The 18031-nt window shown below is 49.4% G+C and overlaps 1 protein-coding gene across 1 annotated transcript in view; it reads left to right on the plus strand.

Annotated features, from left to right (window-relative positions):
- The first annotated feature begins 15186 nt into the window (after window positions 1-15186).
- KLHL24 (kelch like family member 24) overlaps window positions 15187-18031 on the plus strand; it is a 45799-nt gene continuing 42954 nt past the window's right edge. Inside the window, exon 1 of the mRNA XM_056121429.1 lies at window positions 15187-15301. The gene's annotated coding sequence lies outside the window, so the exon portion shown is untranslated. The remainder of the gene's footprint in view (window positions 15302-18031) is intronic.

Here is an 18031-nt window from a genome sequence, read left to right on the forward strand (position 1 = left end):
CACAGCTTTCATCCCAGGAACCCCGTATGATCCCCCGAGCCTACCGGGAGTGAGTCCCTGAGCGCAGAGCCAGGAGTAAGCATGGCTCAAAAACCAAAAAGAAAAATAAGAAATTTGGCCCTTTCTCAGTCCCCCAGCCCCATCTCCGTCGAGCTGATTCCTCCTCTGGTCCAGGATCTGTTTGTAAAGCAGAGAGCCCCGATTCTCTCTGAGTTCACTGCAGTCCCTTCTGTATCCCCCCACTCCCTGGCCCTATCCTAGCTAGTTGATGACCCAGCAATTGGCTGCACTGCACCCGATTCTTTGCCCCCATGGGACCATCCATCCCCCACCCCCTTCTCCCCCCAGGCCCACCCCCTGTCTCACCACCACCAGCTCCAGGGTTTGCCCAAAGCAGACACACAAAGGTATTTGCTAGTGAAGACAGCGCTCCAGAGGAGGCCAGGTTTTATTTCCAGAGGTGACATCACAAGACCAAATGGCTCCTGGCTACTGTCTCCAGCCCAGATTCAGGGCAGGTCCTGCCAGGGCTCTGGTTTGGGAGGGGATTTTTGGGTGGTTTGAGGTTTCCTTTTTTTTTTCTTTTTAATATTTTTCTTTTTCATTTATTTATTTCTTTGCTTTTGGGGTCACAGTCGGCGATGCTCAGGGGTTCTTCCCTGCTCTGCACTCAGGAATTACTCCTGGCGGTGCTCGGGGGACCATGGGACATGCTGGGAATGAAACCCAGGTCGTCGGTGTGCAAGGCCTTGCATGCTCCCTGCTGTGCTATCACTCCAGCCCTGCTTTGTGGTTTCTAACCCAGGGCCTTCCATGTGCAGGGCCAGTGCTCGCCTGCTGAGCCACATACCCAGCCCCCAAGCTCTGGATTTACTCTGCCTGTCTCATCTAGCTGGCCTCTGCCTCTCCTGTCCCATCAAACCGTCCCATTACATTTTAGCTGAACTTCTGAACCAGAAGTTCTCTGGTTCTGAGCAGCATATCCACTGCACCTTGAGTGCCTGGGTTCCCACAGGGTTTTACAGCACATGTGGGAGCATGCGCAATCCACAGAAGAAGCCCCCGCAGCACGGCGGCCAGCCTTCCCCCCAGACTGCGAGTTCAGCCCAACTCCGGCTCTTGGGCAGTTTCTTTCTGGTATCGTCAGAGGTGCCAAGACCCGTAACTCAGGCCTGTACTAGACTTCTGGCCAGTTCCGCTCTGAACGTACTAGTGGAATCAAGCCCGGGCTTGACTGAAACCTCAGACGACCTTGATCCCTGCCTGGCCTCCCAGGAACATGACGACGAGTTACCCACAGGGGCCGAGTCCTTCTCAGGCTCTGTCTCAGGTGCTGTTGCAAATGCTGTGTGCAAAGGGAGAGGAACCCAGCCTGAGGCCAGAGCCAGAGCCAGTGGGCTGTGGTGGTAAAAAAGTGACAGCCTGCGGGGCTGGAGCAATAGCACAGTGGGTAGGGTATCTGCCTTGAACACGGCCAACCCAGGTTTGATTCCCAGCATCCCATATGGTCCCCTGAATACTACCAGAAGTAATTCATTTCCTAATACCACCCAATCATCTTCACACCCATACCCAGACAGTATTTGTTTACTCCGTGGCCCAATCAAGTTGACATAAAATTAACCATTATGCCCTCCCAACACATACACACACACACACACACACACACACACACACACACACACACACACACGAGCCTCAGTTTCCTTAGTTCTGCAATGAGTAGACTGGATCTGGTGATCTCCCATTTTATTTCTGGCCCTTCGATTTTACCAGAAGCCTAATCCACTCTGTAATCAGACAGGATTATCTCAATAGGGTGTTGTGGAAAAGCAAATGAGATCATTTCTATCTTACACAGATAAGGTATGAAAGTGCTCTATAAAGTCATGAGATAATCAAAGTGTTCTTGCAAAGCGTATGAGATCATCATTGCTACTAATTATAGTAATTCTCATGTCCTCTCCCTGGCCCTTAACCAGCGTGTCCTTCTAATAAGATTAATGCAAGGAAAGCCTTTCACTTTACTTGCTAGAGAGAGAGCACGGTGCGGGAAGAGAGGGGGTGTTAAGGTGCTTGCCATGCACACAGCTAACCACAGAGTGACAATCTCCCCTTCCCCCCGCCCCAGTGCACAGAGCCAGAAGAAGCCCCTGAGCACCAGCGGGTGTGACCCAAGAACAAAAACACCTGCAATATCGCTTAGTAAATATTAGCCATTATATATTTTTTTTATTTTTTTTTTGCTTTTTGGGTCACACCCGGCAATGCTCAGGGGTTACTCCTGGCTCATGCACTCAGGAATTACTCCTGGCGGTGCTCGGGGGATCATATGGGATGCTGGGAATCGAACCTGGATCGGCCATGTTGGCTGCGTGTAAGGCAAACACCCTACCCGCTGTGCTATTGCTCCAGCCCCAGCCATTATATATTATTAATGTGAAATAAATGAGAATCAGGTGGGCTTAAAACTTGGAAAAATTCCTAGTGAAATCTTAGGTGAAGAAGACATTTTTAAATAAGTACATACAAATATATAAGGTAGCCTGTGAACAACTTCTGAGCTAAATTATCATGTTGAATTGCAAACCACAATGACCAAAAGGAGAGAGAGAGAGAGAGAGAGAGAGAGAGAGAATCTGCCAAGAGCCAAGCAGCGGGTGGGGGGTGGGTGATGGGAGGGAACCTGGGAACACTGGTGCTGGGAAATATGCACTGTTGGAGGAATGGGTGTTGGAATACTGTATGACTGAAGTTCAATCATGAACAGCTGTGTAATCACTGTGTATTTCACAGTGACTCAACATAAAAGTTTTAAAAACTTGTCACATTGAAAGCATAATGGCATTATGGATTTAAGGGGAATTAAGGTAAAGGTAAAGGCCCTCCCGTTGATCGTCGATTTGCTCGAGCGGGCCCAGTAACGTCTCCATTGGAGACTTTGTTGTTACTGTGTCTGGCATATCGAATACTCTCGGTAGCTTGCCGGGCTCTCCGAGAGCGGCGGAAGAATCGAACTCGGGTCGGCCATGTTGGCTGCTTGTAAGGCGAACGCCCTACCCGCTGTGCTATCGCTCCAGCCTGTATGCTAATATGTTGGTTAAACAGGGACTGGAGAGATCGGACAGCAAGCAGGAAGCAGCTCGCGCACAGCAGACCGAGGTTCAATCCCCAGTGTCCCAGATGGTTGGTCCCCCTGAGCTCCACCAGAAGCAATTCCTGAGTGCAGGGCTAGGGGTAATCTCTGAGTATCACTGGGTGAGACTCAATCCCTCAACCCCTGCCAAAAAAAAAAAAAAAAGAAAAAACATAAAAAATCAATTTGTCACTTGCCTGGTATTCATGTCTGCAAAGCTCCGAGCCTCAAATGACCATAAACTTAGGGGAAGACCAAACAGTCATGGTCACTGTCACTATGAAGAGGCTGAACTTGAAGAAGGATCAGAGAGAAGAGGATAGAAAAGCACTAAATAATTGTGGCTGTAAGAGTTTCTTTCATAAATGTGGAATTATAGGGCATTTGCCTTGCATGCGGCCAACCGGGCCGACCCAGGTTTGATTTTTCCGCCCCTCTCGGAGAGCCCTGCAAGCTACCAAGAGTATCTTACCCGCAAGGTAAAGCCTGGCAAGCTACCTGTGACATATACGATATGCTAAAACACAGTAACAAGTGTCACAATGGAGACGTTACTGGGCCCGCTCGAGCAAATTGATGAACAACGGGAGGACAATGACAGTGACAGTATAGATAGATAGATAGATATAAAGGAGTGGGAGTGGGGTGCTAATAGTCATTATTTGAGATTAGAAGATCAGGGATGGGGTCTGGGGTGACAGTACAGTGAGTAAGGCTCTTGCCTTGCCCATGACAAACAAGGTTCAATCCTCAGCACCCCATATGGTTCTCCAACACACCAGGAGTGATCCCTGAGCACAGAGTCAGGAGTAAGCCCTGAGCATTGCTGGGTGTGACCTCAAAACCAAAATAAAAAGAAGATAGGATATATATATATATATATATATATATATATCTCCAATTTCTTGTTAATCCTTTCCAAAGTTATCTACGGGTCTACAGAAGCTTACAGTGGGTAAGGTGTCTGCCTTGCATGCAGCCAACCCAGATTCAAGTCCCAGCACCCCATGTGGTCCCCTGATCCCTGCCAGGAGTGATCCCTGAGACAGAGCCAGGAATGAGCCTGCTCGACACAGCACACAAAAATGAGACAAATAACAACAACAACAAAATAACCCAAAGTTGTCTACAGCTGACATGCAATGGTTTTAAATTTGGAAGAAGGAAACTTCAAACACAACCTTTATTCTTTTTAAAGCAAGAAATTACTCATGAGAAGGTGAAAGGAAGAGGCCCGGACAGAAACGCCATATATTTCCTTGAGTATGCCATTGTTCATTTCAACATGTCCTTGAGCTGGGAGCTGAAAATAGAAAGATCTGGGGGGCTGCATTTGGGGAAGCAACACACCCCATGAGGACTGCGCTCATGCAAGCCCAGGCTAAGTGCAGAAGGAGGCTGACCCCGGCTGGAGGTGGGGGGGGGGGGGGGGGGAATGGCAGGAAGTGCCTGCCACAGACCCAGCTGAGAAGAGATTAACTAAGGGGTCCCTTCAGGAGAGAGAGGGTTGTTTGCAAATCACTGCTCCCACCCCAAGAAAAACACAATAAATAAGGAAGAGGACAGGAGCCATTCCTCCTAAAAGCAGAAATAAATCTCTTCAGTGAAGGGCACACTCCCTTTTCCAGGAAAAAAAAAAAAGACACAAAGTAAAATATCACAAAGTAAAATATCCAGGCCTTTGTGCTGTGTAAGTTAACTTGGTTATTCCCTAAATTGGGGCCTAAGTCAAAACTTTCCTGGTTCTGTAAATTCCATGTAAGTGTATTTTCTCTTCTTCTAAAGCATAAAGAGCAGCTTGGTCTGTTCAGGTCCGCCAAGTTCCTGTACCCAGGTGGTACCTATAGGAGCAAGTATTAAATTCATCATTTTCTCCTATTACTCTGTCTTAGGCAACCTTTGTTATGAGAATATATGAAAAAGAATTAAGAGGGGTAAGGAGAAGTTCTCCACTCTCCCCTGGCATCAAAGCAGTCCAGCTGCCCACCGTTAGCAGCGACCAAGCCAGAATCCAAACACAGTCAGCAAAATCCAATTATCTTTTTGACTCCCCATCAAGATGTTTATGGGTATGGAGCATTATTCAGCCTTAAAAATCATTTTTAAAATCCAGCCATTTGCAAAATATGAAGGAACCTGGAGATTGTGCTAAGGGAAATCAGTCAGATGCAGAAAATCAAGTATTGCCTGGTCTCACTTAAATGTGAAATCTAAACCAAGTTAAACTTGTAAGAGGCAGACGAGTGGATGGAGAGATCTTCGTCAAAGATGGCAAAGTTTCTGTTATGCAAGAAAAATATGTAATTGGAGATCTAAAGTATTACATCATGGAACCAGAGAAGTAGATCAACAGGCTAAGCACAGGCTTTGCATGCTGGAGGCTCAGGTCTGATCCTCATAACCACGTGGTCCCCTGAGCACTACTTTTTTTTCTCTTTTTGGTCACACCCAGCGATGCTCAGGGGTCACTCCTGGCTCTGTACTCAGAAATTACTCTTGGAGGTGCTCAGGGGACCAAATGGGATGCTGGGGATTGAACCCGCGTAAGCCACGTGCAAGGCAAACTACCCACTGTGCTATCACTCCAGCCCCACCTCCACAAGCACTTTTAGGAGCAAGCACAGAGCTAGGAGTAGTCTTTGAGCACTGTGGGGTATGTATCCCAAACTGAATAATAATAATAGTAATAATAATGATGATGATGATGACAATAAATTAAGTACAATGATGTTACTATAGAGGGCAATACTTTTGAAATTTGCTAAGAGGGTGAAGCTTTGAAGAAGACTACTCCGGGGCTGGAGCAATAGCACAGCGGGTAGGGCATTTGCCTTGAGTGCAGCCGACCTAGGTTCGATTCCCAGTATCCCATATGGTCCCCTGAGCACCGCCAGAAGTAATTCCTGAGTGCATGAATCAGGAGTAACTCTTGTGCATCGCTGGGTGTGACCCAAAAAGAAAAAAAAAAAGCAAAAACAGAAGAAGACTACTCCTAGCTCTGTGCTTGCTCCTAAAAGTACTGGAGGGGGGTGGTGCTGGAGTGATAGCACAGTGGGTAGAGTGTTTTCATCAAATAAAAAAGAAAAATAGAAAATGCTCTCTGAGATGATAGATGTTACTTTATTGTGGAATGATGTTATAATGGTAATGCATATTATCAAACCATCCTATTGTGCACCTTAACTATATATACAATTTTGTATCCCAGTAACATTGTTTTTTGTTTGTTTATTTGGGGCCATGCCCAGCAGTCCTTGGAGCTACTCCTGGCATGATTCTTGGGGGCTATTTCCAGAAGTGCTGGGAGAACCTTGCCATGCCCAGGATCAAACTCAGGACTCCTTGGGCAGAGTGTGTACTCTGCGCTTTGAGCTTTCTTCCTGGCCCTGACACCGGCAATATTTTTAAAAAAATAAATTAAAATATCTTGATGGTAGCGAAAGAAAAAAAATAAAAAACACTGTTGAAGCTGAACTTAAGAGGAACTAGTTCTCTATTAAAGTAAATTCAGCATTCCCTAAAGGTCTCTCCTGTGAAATTGTTTTTTCTTTAATTAAAATGAAAACATGTCCACTAAACTGATACTATATGAGAACTCAACTCCTAAAACTTACATTGAACACCTCCACAGAGTTACCAGAGTAAGAATTTCTACCCTGGAGCCAGAGAGATTGCCCAACTGGCTGAGCACATGACCCCTCCCACCCCCACCAAGAGTGGGCCCCAGCACTCAGCCAGGGGTAGTCCTGCAGCAGTGCTAGATATGGCCCCAAAACCAAAACAAAGAGGAAGGGTGCCTACCGTGGATTTGTTTCATCTTACTTCAGCTCGCAAAGTATTACTACGACAAATTACTATAATATCATAATTCTTTGCAAACTCAAGTAGGGGAGGGAAGAAGCTATTTTTTCAGCGCCTGGGATGGAACCCAGTACAAAGAATGCTCTCTGCACTGAACCATACCCCAGGCCTCCCTGGCAATGTTTTGACGAGAATCATCAGGGAAAAATCTCAGATGTCCCAGTGTTGACCCTCTGTTCTATGATCATGGCATTCTTCAAATTTGAATGAACAAATAAAAAGCAAGATGCCCAAAGAATGTAAAGTGATACACATGATAACCTTTCAGTAATGTTATTGCAAACCACAGTGCCTAAATGGAGAGAGAAAGAGAGAGAAAGAGAGAGAGAGAGAGAGAGAGAGAGAGAGAGAGAGAGAGAGAGAGAGAGAGAGAGAAGTGTCTGCCATAGAGGCAGGCTGGGGAGGGGGCGGAAACTGGGGACATTGATGGTGGAAAATGTTCATTGGTGAAGGGATGGGTGTTTGAACATTGTATGACTAAATCCAAATCTTGAACAATTTTGAAACTGTTTGTCTCACAGTGATTCAATTTTTTTAAAAAGAAAATTATTTTCAAAAGCAAGGTGCCCTCCAATGCTGCACTAGACTCGGGACAAAGATCATTCAGAGTTCATCCTGAAAAGCATCTAAATTTAGAGATTTGCTGCAGGAGCAAAACTTCCATGTACCAGTAATAGAACTCGGCAGGCTTCCCGAAGTATGTCAGGCATGTGTTTGTGAGGTTGTCGCCTGCAGCCTTCGTTCCTGTGTGCTGGTGACCCAGGATGCCTGTTTTCTAGGCCAGTCACAGAGGCTGCAAGGAAAGGAAACTGTAGTGCGGGGAACACAGGTACTAACTTTGAGCACATTACACAGGCAAGGGATTCTGAAGACACTAAAAACTATGACAAGAATTATGGTCCCTTTTTTTTAAAATGTTGGAAGTTGGACTGGAGAGATAGTACAGGGGTTAAGGCTCTTGACTTGCATCCTGTGACTTGGTTTGAGTCCTGGGCACCACCGAGGGTCCCTCAAGGATCACTCCTGAGCACAGAGCCAGGAAGAGCCCCTCTGGGATAGCCTAAGAGTGCTCCCGCCCAATATTGAAAGTTAACTGAAGGAAACACAGACGTCACCCAGGCCCTGCATTAGAGTCCCTCTGCCTGCAACCTAGAGGCACCCGCAGCCGGCAGCATCTCAGTTCTGTGGCTTTTGTGAATGGTCACTTAAAGGGCAAAGGAAAGAAAGTTCTTCCCTCCATCTGGGTGGCCTCTCTCCTTTTTCAATTTTTTTTTTAAAAAAACTTTATTTAAACACCATGGTTTACAAAGTTGCTCATAATACAGTTGCTATGGGCATTCAATGATCCAACACCAATCCCAGCACCAATCCTTCCCTACATCCCAGTCAGGAAAGAAAAATGAAGATAGACAGGACACTGACTGAGTCCAGGAAGGCTGGTTCCAGGAGAGAGAGAGAGAGAGACAGACAGACAGAGACAGAGACAGAGACAGAGACAGAGAGATAGATAGAGACAGATAGAGACAGACAGAGACAGAGACACACAGAGAGAGACACAGAGAGAGTTCCTTTCTTTCCTTTTTGTAAAGCAAAGGGCAAAGCAGAAAATGGAGAACAAAGACCAATATCCAAAACCTTTTTCCCTGCAGCTGTTACCAGATGCATATCCCCAGTTCTGCAAATACCTTCTCCTCATTTCATCACCAGCAGGTGTTGTTATTTATTATTCTTTTTGGATCATATCTGGTGATGCACCGGGGTTACTTCTGGCTCTGCACTCAGGAATTACTCCTGGCAGTACTGGGGGACCATATGGGATGCTGGGAATCAAACCTGGGTGGGCCACATGCAAGGCAAACACCCTACCCGCTGTGCTATTGCTCCAGCCCCAGGTGTTGTTCTATATGTGGTTTTGGGGATGGAATCCAGGGCCTCATACCAGGGAGGTATCCACTGCACCATGGAACCACATGCCTGACCCCTGGGGTAGGTGTTTGCTTGGTTGGTTGATTTTCCTCGGGGCCACACACAGTGGTTCTTGGGGCTCACTCCTGGCTCTGCCCTCAGGGATCATTCCTGGTGGGGGTCAGGGTGCTGGAGGTGGAGGTCCCACAGGTGTTTGCCTCAGACAAAGCAAGCTCATTAACCCCTGTACTATCTCCCCAGCATCAGGTATGATTTCATAAGTTACTGGCAGAGGTCTTTAGAGAACGGAGGTGGACTGCCGCAGACCTTCTTGGCCTTGTCCAGCCCTCTCCTACCTGGGAAGGAATGCAGGAAGGCTGTCTGTCGCTCTGCTAGGTGAGGGAACAGGATGGAAAGGGGCTCTGAGGAAATGCAGGCAGCAGGGAGAAGGGCAATGCCAGGGATGGCAGGCAGGGTCAGCATCACCTCTGAAGGTCACTGAACTGCAAGAAACCAGGCATGAGGTCAGGGTCAGCCCCTGCTTGGACTCTGGGGCCAGGCTGCAGAGCAGTGCGGAGGCTAGGGAGTTGGTCTGCTCGAAACCAGCCCCCTCACACTGGGACGCACTTTGCATCTCTCCAGACCAGAGTTTGGCAGCAAGACACGTGAAAAAGTTGGCAGGAAATGTACACTGGTAAAGGGATGTTGGAACATTGTATGACTGAAACTCAATCATGCAACTGCATCGCATAGGGATTCAGTTTTTTTTTTTTAAAAAAAGACTCTGTAAACTGGTCATAACATTTGGTGTATCTATAGGTGTAAGTTTCATGATGGAAACTACCATAAACATAAAATTACGGGGCAAGCAGGCGTCAGTTTTTAATGCATTTTGGATTTAGTATTTATGTGCAAGGTCAAATTTTGGATCAGAGTTTTCAAAATGAAAAGCCCACACACAAAGAAAAGATGGTGTTCATTCTCTCCTTTAAATGCAGGTGTATCCTGACCAACTTACTTGTCGTTTGAAGAGAGGGAAAATTGGACAGAAGGCCTGGATTCTTACACCAGGGTTCACTCTGATTTTCTCATCAAATATTTGTTTTTTGTACCCTTTCTACTAAATAGAATCATCCTACAACTCTATTGAAAATATTTCATAAACCTGATGAATAAAAAAAAAATCCATCCATCCAAAAAAAAAAAAAAAGACATGTGATAAAGGAGTCTGGGTGTCTGGGTGTCTTTTGGAGATTTACAGCTACCTGGAGAAGCGAGAGCAGGAACAATGGCTCACCAAACCTTCAAAAACACCCGGTTTCTTCTTCAGAAATTCTCAGGACATGGGATGTCCCAATGAAAGAAGCAGTGAGGGAGGCAAAGGCAGAGGTAGAGGGGTGGGAGCACCCTCACAGAACAGGGAGGAGTCAGGGCCCCTGCAAGTGAGAGCCCAGAGCTGAGAGACACTCAGGCATCCTCATCTGTATCTGCGGGGACAGGGATCCTGATGCCATCAGGAGCCAGCTCTTGGCCACTCATCACCTTCACCCTGCGAAGGACAGCCGCAGGCCTAGGGAGGTGCACACCCCTTGGAAAGCTCGGCTCTCACTTCAGTTGAGAGGACAGACACATTGGGGCTGAAGGCACAAGTTGGGGTTTGGGGGGAGTCTGAGGGAGAGGGGAGACTGTTGAGGGGTGGGGCTTATAAGACTCACCTCTTCTCCCAGCTCTCAAACTGGAAAGTTCTCCAGCTCTGCCTCTCCCTGCAGAAGGCTAAGGCAAGGGTCTGAGTCCAAGCTTTCCCCGGCCTAGTGGGGTGGCCCACAGCTCTCTGGCTGTGCTAGGATGGAGCTCCAGCTGGGTAACTGCCACAGCCAGGGAGTGTGCGCGGCCTCCAACAGAGCTTCAGAGGTGAGTCATGTCTCAGTTCAGCAGGAAGGGGAGGGCGGGGTGGGCCAGCAGCCTGGAGGGGCCGGGGTGCCCTGAGCAAACAGTGTTGTGTTTGCTCTCACCTTCACTCAACACCCGAGGGAGGTAGCACTGGGTCACGTTGGGCAACAGCTCGTTGAGAAGGGAACATCACAGCGCTCCGGGCAGGAACGCAGGGAGAAGGAGGGTGGGCAGGAATCACTTGTCATTGATGACAGTCTGTCTTCAGAAGAATGCAACTTAAAAAGTGACTTGAGCGAAAATGCGAGTTATAGGGGGAAAAGTATGGAAGTGGGCTGTCCAGGGAGAAAGGTGGTGGATAACAGGGAAAGGGCGCAGAGTCACTTTCTGGGTGCCTGGAGAGAGGTGGGGGGTACAATGGAGTAGTTGGTACCAAAAGAGGGTCTGAGGTGACTACAGAGCAGAGGAACAGAGCAGAGGAGTAAGAAGATCATTGTTAGGAGTTTTTGGTGGATATTGATGTGAAACCTTTCCACTCACAGGGGCTTTGTCATTGAGATTGACTGTGCAATAATACTTCAAAGGAGCTGAGCTCCCTGCTGGTCAGAGAACCCAGATGAATTCAGGGGCACTGGGTAAAGTCAGTGCAAGGGGTTTTGTATACAGGTAGGCCAGGTTTGATGCTGGCACCACAAGATCCTCCGAGCACCCCCAGGAGTGACCTCAGACCACCATCAGGTGTGGTCCATAAAAAAAGAAAAAGGGAGAAAAAAGCTAAATATAGTGAGAGTGTGTGAGCGTAATTAGGTACTAGTTAAAGGGCCTGGGAAGGTGGGGAGATGAGCATGATGTCAGGTAGATGAGGAAGGAGGCAAGAACCACAGAAGTCCCCACAGACAGGAGGCGCCTGAGACAAACCTTGATGCAAGACCATCATTTCTACTACTCCTGGGGAGAAAGGATTTCCAGTGTGTGAAGTCCAGAAGCAGAAAGGTCAAAACTGTTGGCTGTGTTTGGGACTGGAGTGATAGCATGGCAGGTAAGATGCTTGACTGGCATGTGACTTACCTGGGTTTGATTCTCAGGATCCTGTATGGAGCACCACCAGGAGTAATTTTCAAGTGCAGAGCCAGGTGTAAGTCCTGTGTGTTCTGTGTGTTAGAGGTCAGGAGTTGGGGAATGGCTGGAAAGATTATGGGTGTTTCTCAACTTTAAAGTTCTAAGGTTTTTCAGCTTTAAAAGCTCTCATGGGTGCTCTTCGCTGTCCGTGAAATCTGCCGGAAAAAAAAACGCAGCCCCCAAATTAGGTATCCGAAAGACAGGCTCTGCGGGCTCTCTGCTGTGCTACCCCACCTGTCTAACCCCTGCCAAACTGGAGCTGCATGAAATAAAGTGTTTCTGCTTACTCTCACTCCATCTCATCAGGTTTTCCCTGCACTTGAGAGAAGCACAGAATTCTAGTCTAGTCCCTGGACCCTCCTAAGTACTGAAACTTGATACTTCCCTCCCACTAGAGAACCCCAGTACTGAAACTTAGATGCTGAAATCCAGTGTCTTCCTGCCAGTATGAACCCAGTACCTCCCCCACTACTGAAACCACTTGGTCAGAAACCTCAGTCCCAGTCTGAAACCCAGTACCTCAATCTGAGTACTAAAATCTAGCACCTCTAGTAGTACTAAAACTCAATAACTCAGTCCTAGTAGTAAGACCCAGCACCTCAGTCCCAGGACTGAAACCAAGTACCTCCCAGTCTGAAACTCAGTATATTACCCCCAGCATTTAATCCTCCCCTATGCAGGTTGCCTGAGGTCCCCACCACCCACCCACAGGGTGCCAGGCTATCTGTTCTGAGGCTCCCTCCTCTCAAAACTCTGATTTCCCTGAACCCCTTGGTCCCAAGAATATGTGGACCTCCTCTTGGGAGTCCAAGTGGGTTGTAGAATCTGAAGCCACTTTCCCCTTTCACTGCTCCTTTCACAGGAAGTAGAGACCAGAAGCCTGAGAGACAGTTTAGGGGCCAGGGATATATTCTTGCATTGCAAGACTCCAAATTCAACCCCTGGTCTTGCATGCTGCCTGCCATCCCATTGAGCACTTTTTATTTATTTATTTATTTTTGCTTTTTGGGTCACACCCAGAGATGCACAGGGGTCACTCCTAGCTCTGCATTAGGGAATTACTCCTGGAGGTGCTCAGGGGACCATATGGGATGCTGGGAATCGAACCTGGGTCGGCCGTGTGCAAGGAAAATGCCCTACCCGCTGTGCTATCCCTCCAGCCCCCCCCCCTTTGAGCACTTTTGATATAGCCCAGGAGGCCCTTGAGTAAGGTCAGGTGTAGCCCTAGTGCCTCCAAGCATCACTGGGGTGGCCTATGGTGGTCCCCAGCACAACTGGGCCCCAAGCACATCACCGGTCTGGTAAGATCATTTTAACAGTTAACAAATACATGTGAACCTAATGTATTTTAATTTTATCTAGACTGATAAAATTCAATAAATCGCCTCTGGCCTCAGGGGTTATTTGTGAAGGGCTCTTAACTGACACAATTAGTAGGATGATTACTGGAAAGAAAAGAAGGATGAGCTGTAGTGTAAATCAAAGGGAAAAAGCTAGCCCAGAGGCTGTTTCTTCACTGTTCAATGGGGTGGTATTCCCCATCTTGCTTGTGTTAGAGGGGGTTGGAGAGCTAGTCCAGTGGGTAAGGCACTTGGCTTAAGAGAAAGAAAGAAAGAAAGGAAGAAAGGAAGGAAGGAAGGAAGGAAGGAAGGAAGGAAGGAAGGAAGGAAGGAAGAAAGATTCAATAGCTAGAAATGTCTGAAGAACTTAAGGCACTTGGCTTGCATGTAGTAGACCTCCACTGATTAGATCTCCCCCACACCATTTATGGTTCCTTGAGCACCACCAAGAGTAAACCCTGAGCACCAAGCCAGGAGCAAACCTGAACACTGGCAGGGTGTGACCCAACTCTGCCCTAGGAAGACGTGTAAAGTGTAGATTCACAGGAACCGGATAAATAGCAGGTTTTTCTTTAAGGGATGGGGGAAGACCCATACTCAGTGATGCCATGGATCACTTCTGGCAACCTAGGGGGACCATAAGGGGTGCCAGGAATTGAACCCTGGAGCAACATGTGCAGGGAAAATACTATTTGCCTGGCCTCGGTAATTTTCCTTTTTTTTTTTTTCTTTTTGGGTCACACCCGGCGATGCACAGAGGTTACTACTGGCTCTGCACTCAGGAATTACCCCTGGCGGTGCTCAGGGCACCATATGGGATGCTGGGCTCGAACCCAGATCTGCTGTGTGCAAGGCAAACGCCCTACCTGCTGTGCTATTACTCCAGCCCAATTTTCATTTTTAATGAGAGAGAAAAGAGGCCTGAGAATTATGTTTTGAAAGCCTGGACACCAGCTTTCTATATTATTTCTACCTATGATCATTGGATCACCTCATACAATAAAGGCAAGTGTGTTTTCATAGGTAGAGAGAGGATAAAATGCTGCTGTCCGAAATCGAAAACAAATGTTTCAAAATCAGGTGTTGTAACCACCTTAGAAAGCAAGCTGCGAAAATATATAAATACATGAAATAAAATTCCTTTAGGATGGATGTCCGACAACTCTCTTCTATTTGCAAGTACGTTAAAAAATTAAAGCAGGGGCTGGAGCGATAGCACAGCGGGTAGGGTGTTTGCCTTGCACGTGGCCCACCCGGGTTCGATTCCCAGCATCCCATATGGTCCCCTAAGCACCGCCAGGGATACTTCCTGAGTGCAGACCCAGGAGTGAACCCTGTGCATCGCCAGGTGTGACCCAAAAAGAAAAAATAAAATAAAATAAAGCAATCTAGGATTTGGTAAAGGTGACGCATTTATAGACAAAATTCAGGTTTGTCTGGGTTTTTTTTTTTTTCCCCTTGCGAAACGGGTTTCTAATTCCTGGGCAAGCCCTCAAAATAGCTCTTGAAGGCTCCTCGCCCGCCCGCAAGAAAGGTTCTGCGGAATTTATGGAAAGTGGCGTGGAACGTGGCAACAAACATGCGACTCGGGCGAGTTCTCCGCGGGCTCCCAACTCGGGCGGCGTTTCCCCAAGGCCCGTCTGGACCCGACGCGGAGAGCGTTTCCCAAGCATCAGTCCGGGGGCTGGCCCTTCCCGCGTCCGGGCGCCCGACACCCGTGCTGCAGCGTGGACACCCGGAGCAGCGGGGAGGGTTGGGTGGGTGGGACGACCCCCGGCGGCAGCCGGGAGCGGGGAACTACAACTCCCAGCGGGCCTCGGGCCCGAGGCGCTGCGCGCACCCTCGGATTGGCCCCGGGCCGCTGACGCTCCGTGTTTTGGCCCCGACGGTCACGTGTCTCCTTTGTCGCGAGCCGCGGCGAGCGGGGCGCGGAGGCTACGGGCGACGCGGGCGCCGGGGAGCGCGGGGAGCGCGGGGAGCGCCGCCCCGGGCCGCTGCCAGACGCCGCCGAGAGGGAGCCCCGCATGACAGCGCCCGGTGGGGCCGAAAGGCGAGGATCGGCCGGCGCCGAGGGCGGAGGGGCGGCCCGGATCGCCGGCACCGGGGCGGGGGGGGACGCCGAGCCGGCGGCAGCCCAGGCGGGGGGCTCCGTGGGGAGATCGCGGCGGCTGTGGGCCCGCGGCCTTGAGCCGAGGGGGGCGTCCGGGGCTCTCCTAGCCGAGGGGGGCGTCCAGGGCTCTCTCTGCAGCCCCGGTCTCCCAGCCCCCGAGCACTACCGCCCCGGAATCGCGGTGCTGGCCGGCGCGCCCGTCGGGGGGGCGGCCGGGGGCGCGGGGTTGCCGCCGCGGGGGTGGGCGAGCAGGTGTGGGGCCGACGGGACGGGCGATCTGGGCCCCGCTGCATGTGGGCGATGGGCTCGGGACCCCCAGGCGCCGCGCTCCGCTGGCGGGCGGGCAGGAAGCCCCGCGCGGACCTAGGTCCCGCCGGCTCCAGCCTTCTCGCGGCGGGGCTGGGGGCAAGGGAGGGAGGCCCGGCGGGTGCCAGGGGGGGGGTGGGGGTGCCGGGGCCACCGGGCAGAGAAGCCCCGTTAAAGCGATTGCGAAATGTCCCCGACGCTGTCACCTGACCGTTATCCCCGCCTCCACCCCCTGCGAGCCTTTGTTTACCCCGGCGGGCCGCGCCGGGAAGCCGGCCCCGGAGCGAGCGGCCCCGGGGGAGGCGGGGCGGGCAGGCCGGCGGGGAAGCGGGCGTCGCGCCGCCCGAGGCCCCCCGAGCCCCCAAAACCCACCTACCGCCTCCCCACACGGCCGCTAGCTGGGCCTTAATTTAGTTCCCCCCGCGCCCGCCCCCGGGCTCGGGTCCCTCCAGGAAACGCAGCCGGCCCAGCCGGGCCGCTGGCATTGGGCGCCGCCGGCGGCCGTGGGCGGGGCCACGGGGCGAGGCGTGCGCTGATTGGTGACGCCCGGTCGCTGGGCGGCCCGGCCCCCCGCGCCTCTTCCCCGCCCCCTTGAAGGTGAGCTGGAGGACGCGCCGCGGCTGCGGCCCCGGCTGTTTGCACGGGCCCCGCGACCCCTCGGCGACCCCCGCAGCGTTGTCCACCCGAGCCTGGAGGGCACTCGTGGGACGCGCGGGGCGGCAGCTGCGGCCCGCCCTCCTCCCTTGCCCTGGGAAATGAGCCCACGCCCCACCCCCTCGACCGGTGTCGCCTTATCTGCTCAGAGGGTGAGCAGGAAGTCACCCTGCGAATTTGCACTCGCTGGCTCAGTAAACAGTGTTTAAAGGGCTCCGTGTGAGCCGTGGGACCCTATTTCTTAAGGCGTCTCGCGGACACCACTGAGACAGTGGCTGTGTAGCGGATTTTTAAGGATTCATCGCTTGCTCTCGAGGAGTTTTAGAACTCGAAGCTACCTAGAGTGGATTGCTTAGGTGCAGCTGAGGTTGTTTTTTTTTTTTTTTAGGAGATGCTAATGGATTTTAAATCGACCTGTTTTCTAAGATATAGAATTATTATGAGTTTTTTACTTTGGGGGGGGGAAAAGGCTAGTTGAGGCTGTCTAAAAGCTAAAGCTGCTTCTGTGTCGGCTTAAATGACTTGTTTTTTTCCTTTGGGGATCTTGTGTTGTTTGAATGACTTTTTTTCCCCCGTGAGTGAATTGCAGTTAGGTTGTAAGAATATTGTACGTCAGTGATGAAGACAGTAGCAGAATCTGCAGCAGTGATCATTTTCAGCTCGAAAATGCAGATTCCACATTTGCATGAGTTCGCTGTAGGAGTGTGTGTTTTTGAACCCAGGACTTCACATACAAAGCAAGCCCTGGTCTACATCCCCTCACCTCTTAGCCCCAAAGCAAGCCCTGAGCCTCTGATCTACATCCCCCACCCCCTTCAGCCCATTCTCTTTTGCTGTAAATCCATAGGAATTCACCCAACATATTTCTGTAGGAGGTCGACTAAGCTTTCTGCATGAAGCAGAAATTGAGTAAGAACTGTTCTCTTTGGTTATGCGTTCTTAGATCTTTTTAAAATGTCACAGAAGTGACTACCTTAGGAAGCAGTTTCTGCAATCTGGAACTGCCTCATTTATGCATCAGAAGCACTTTAATATGTCCAAATAAGTACAACAGAGACCCCCTAACCTTTTAAAAAATAATTAAATAAAACTGCCAAAGTCTGTTTATCCAAAGTTGGCAACTGCGCCAATAGAAGGAATAAATATTATTCTGAGTTAAGACTGTCAACTTTACAACTTTAATTTAAACTTTCCTGGCTTTTCTCCAACTTGCTAAAATCCTAAATGCTTTTTTAAAAACCTTTAACTGTCTTGTTTTTCTATCATTTCCTTAAAACCAAACCTATGAAAAATGCTATTTATTAAATAAGTGACAAAAGTTTTTTTTTTTGACAAAAGTTTTTTATGTAATTATTTCTTACATAGAAATTTATAACACCTTTTTTTTTTATAAGTGGGGTAGGAGGTGCTGACACCTTCCTGTGCTCAGGGCTTACTCTTAGCTTTGTGCTCAGGGAGAATGCCTGGCGGTGCTCACGGGATGATATACAGTGTGAAGATCGGACCCGTGTCAGCCACCTGCAAGACAAGTGCCTTTCCCACTGTACTATTTCTCTGGCTCTAGAACATCCTTTTTCAATACATTTTTATGTGTGGACAAGAATTTTTAATCTAATAATAATGAAAATGTAAAATATCCTCAGAAGTAGTATACACATGAAAAATACTTCCTGTTCTTATTGGGACTGTAACAAAGAGTATGTGGCCACT

Source organism: Sorex fumeus, unplaced genomic scaffold (genome assembly GCF_029834395.1).
Source record: "Sorex fumeus unplaced genomic scaffold, SorFum_2.1 ptg000044l, whole genome shotgun sequence".
Lineage (NCBI taxonomy): Eukaryota > Metazoa > Chordata > Mammalia > Eulipotyphla > Soricidae > Sorex > Sorex fumeus.